The following is a 3,787-nucleotide window of genomic DNA, read 5'->3' as shown; positions in this document are numbered from 1 at the left end:
TTTAATATTCAAATCTTCTGCCTTTAGCTTGTTTCTCATCTATGCCTTACTCACGGAGTTGATGATCATTGAGTCTGTGAGACTCACCTCCTTTATTTCCTTTTGTAAATAGATAATCAATTCAAATGCATTGTTCAGCACCTTGAGGCCAGCTGCAATCTAGGTAATGGCATCTCTTAGACTTCCACTTCGAGTTGCTCTGTTGCCTATAGGTTGTGTTGTGTCAAATAATTAGATTTATAATGATGAGTAGTTTACTGAAAATGTATTTGCTAAAACTTAAGGTTATGTAATGATTACTATTTATTATGTTGAAATTGTGGGGAGTTATCAAACCTGGTTATTAGTATCTAAATGCCATGTTTTAAATATTGTGATTATTTGGTTCAACTGAACTATGGTGTTAAAATTGTAAGTTGAGTTTAAATTGTCTGAAGGCTTAACTAAGGCTTGTTCGGGATTTTGACGAGTCACTCGCAAGTCTCGGACACTGGTAACGATCAAGGTAAAAAGGTTGTTACACATGCTCTTTTTGAATATTCCCATTTTTTGGGGGCGCGGGGCGGGGGCGGGGTGCGGCGGGCTGCGCGCGGCGGGGGGGGGGGGGCGGGCGGCGGCGGGCCCGGTCAGGCCGCGCGGCGGCGCGGCCGGGGGGCGGGGGGGGGGCGGGGCGCTCGCGCGGCGGCTGCTGGGCGGCCACGGGTGCGGGCGCCCGGGCCCGGGCGGGTGCCGCGCGGCGGGGCGGCGGCGGCCAGCCGGGGTCGCTCGGGGGCGGTCGTGGGTGGGGCCCGCGGCGGGGCGCCCTGGTCGGGGGGCGCGGTCGGCGGGGCGGGCGGGGGCGTGACAGGGGGGGCCTCCGCGGGCGCCGCGCGGGGGGGGGGGCCTGGCTGCCCCGGGGGGGCGCCGGGGGGGCCCGGGGCTGCAGGGGGGCGCGCGGGCGCGGCGGGGGGGAGGCGTCGGGCACCGCGGGGGGGGTGGGCGGTCGCCGCGGCGCGGCCATGTACATATACATATATTATATATTATATATTATACATCTCAATGCATGCTTGGAATCATATTGGTTTGGAATATCATAATGGGCTTTATATGTTGGAGAGATATGGACCAAATCATATCGCAATATGAAGTTGCTTTCATTATTGAACATTCATCTCTATGTTTTGTTCTTAAAAAAGTTATGCTTTGTTTGAATCAATATTCAACCTTTTGATCAATGAAACATAATTCATAATTGATCAAATATCATTGCAAAGATAAACATGAAGCATGGATAATTAAATATGACATAATTATTCCAAATAATTATTCAAACTTGAAACATATAAGCTTCCACATCCAAATGCTAAAGACAAATGTTTCACAAGCCATCCCCATGGCAATCACATAATTAATATTTCAAAAACATCCAAATAAATTATCCAACATGTCAAGATAAATAGGAGTGTAACCATACAATATAGCATTTAATACTTTAGGTAGTCCATCCATGTGGTCACCTCCTCAGCCAAGACCTACTCATCTTTATCTTTGGTCCTTGTAATATGTCAAATATATGAAAACTAACTTTGAGGTATTATACACCTTTAATATATAAAGTAGAATTATTTAACAAATGGTACCTGAATCAGAAACTTCAATAAGCTTCTTTTTTTTACTCACAGTAGCTAGGTACTCCTTACAATTCCTTCTCCAATGCCCAAGTTTGCCACAATGATGGCAAATATCCTTCTCTTTGTCCTTTTTAACACCTCTTTCAAGCTTCAGTGCCTTCTTATTTTGGGATTTTACCCTCTTCCCTTTCTGGGCTTTCTTTTTTTCTTACTTCGTATGAACCTTTGAAAAAGAAACAACAAGCAATGATCCCTTATCTTTCCTGATGGACCTCTATACCATGTCTAGCATATTTTGAAGTTTGGGAAGAGTAGATTCCAATAGATTCATATAGAAGTTCAACATGAACTGACTGAAGTTATCAAGAAAAGATTGTAGAGCTAAGTCTATACTTAGCTCATGATCCATTGCTAATCCCAATTGTCCAAGTCTCTCGATGAGTCTAATCATCTTTAACAAATGGGGTCTAACAAAACTACCTTCTGCCATCTTGCATCAGAATAGTTCTTTAGAGATCTCATATCTCTCAATGCGCCCTTCCATATCGAACAATTCTCTGAGGTGAAAAATTATGGATTAGACATTCATCTGCTCATGTTGCTTTGGGAGCTTAGGGCTCATACTAGCTAGCATTACGCGTGCTACGTAATCATCGTCATCCTTCTGATGTTGATATGCTTCCTTATCCTCATCACGAGCATCAGTAGCATGGATTGGTGGAATAAGAGTATCAAGGACATATGATTTCTTATCCTATTTCAAGACGATCTTGAGGTTCCGAAACGAATAGAGGAAGTTTGGGCCAGTGAGTTTATTTGCATCCAAGATGCTCTACAATGATAGATTATTAGCCATGTATATAAATTATGCCTAAATAGATAAAATAAAGCCATAAGTAAATATCATGCATAAACTATTTAAAACAAGGTTTTAAAATTTTAAAAAGTTCTCCCACTATTTTCTATAAGAAAATAACCCTCCATATCAACTCGAAAGATCTCTACTAGGATTCTCTTAAAGACCTGAGATCCCATCCATCTAGTCATGGCCATGAGCGTGCTCAATAACCATGATAGGTGGATTAGGTAGGTAATTGAGCTTACCAATTGTATCCCTAAACAACTCCTAGATTAGTTAGGTGACAACAAATTGCTTAAACATATCATATATTTTTCACCTAGCCTTGCCTTCTAGTTTCCATAATAATCAAGTTTCCAAGCATCTAGATTTTACGAAACTAGTTGAGTAAGACCCACTAATAGCTAAAACAAACTTGTGTGAAAGTGTGGCCTTGAGTGTATTCAACAAGTCTCCAAATAAAAGAGCAGCAAAGTTATCTTGTTATATGGTGGAAGCCAACTTAATCATACACGGTATGTGACTCAATATTTACCAAAGGTTTTTATGCTTTTCATTTTATTAAGGTCTCATTTGATTAGCATGCAGAGCATTTAATATATCGCATAAAATTAAATCTATCACATGATGTTCTAGTAAGATGGTTATGGACTTTTCCACTCTAGTTTCTTTGAGCCATAAAAGGAAACTAGTTGGTCAATCCTAAGGGATAGCATACATTATGCACTTTATGCCTTAGCTTGCATCAACCTGTTGCTCTTCATGGCACCTTGGATCTCCATCTTTATATTTACAAAATTTCTTTCCTAATCTAATCCTATTTCTAATTACAATTGAATGTAGAATCCTTAAGTTACATTCGAGGGGAGTTAGATGATAAGAAAATTTTACAAACCCAGAATGTAAGAGATAAGATAGGGTTTGTAGATCCTACTTGAAAAGATTTTCATAAATAGAAGTTTAACCCAACATCCACAATCATATTGGGTCGATAATCCATAACCATCAACAAACATCCACAATCTAGTTGTAAACATATAAAGTAAACATTCTCAATATGATGATGATCTTGCATTTCATTTTAAAAATGTCACTCAACCATTGAGGATTATAGTTCAAGTCATTTGGTGCATAGGTTTAAAAAGATTTAGTAATTTTTAAAAAAATAAATTTTCAATATTACTTAGTAAAGGAATTGATCATATCAAGGCCTTTAGCTAACTCAAATCATATTTGAATTGATTCAATTAGTAAGTTCTCTCTAATTAAACTTTTTTAATTAGAAACCTAAACCAATTTAGTAAACTTCCTAATT

This window comes from Theobroma umbraticum, unplaced genomic scaffold (assembly GCF_002168275.2).
Source record: "Theobroma umbraticum cultivar Fairchild unplaced genomic scaffold, ASM216827v3 scaffold_89.0, whole genome shotgun sequence".
Lineage (NCBI taxonomy): Eukaryota > Viridiplantae > Streptophyta > Magnoliopsida > Malvales > Malvaceae > Theobroma > Theobroma umbraticum.
This window is presented reverse-complemented; position numbering follows the sequence as displayed.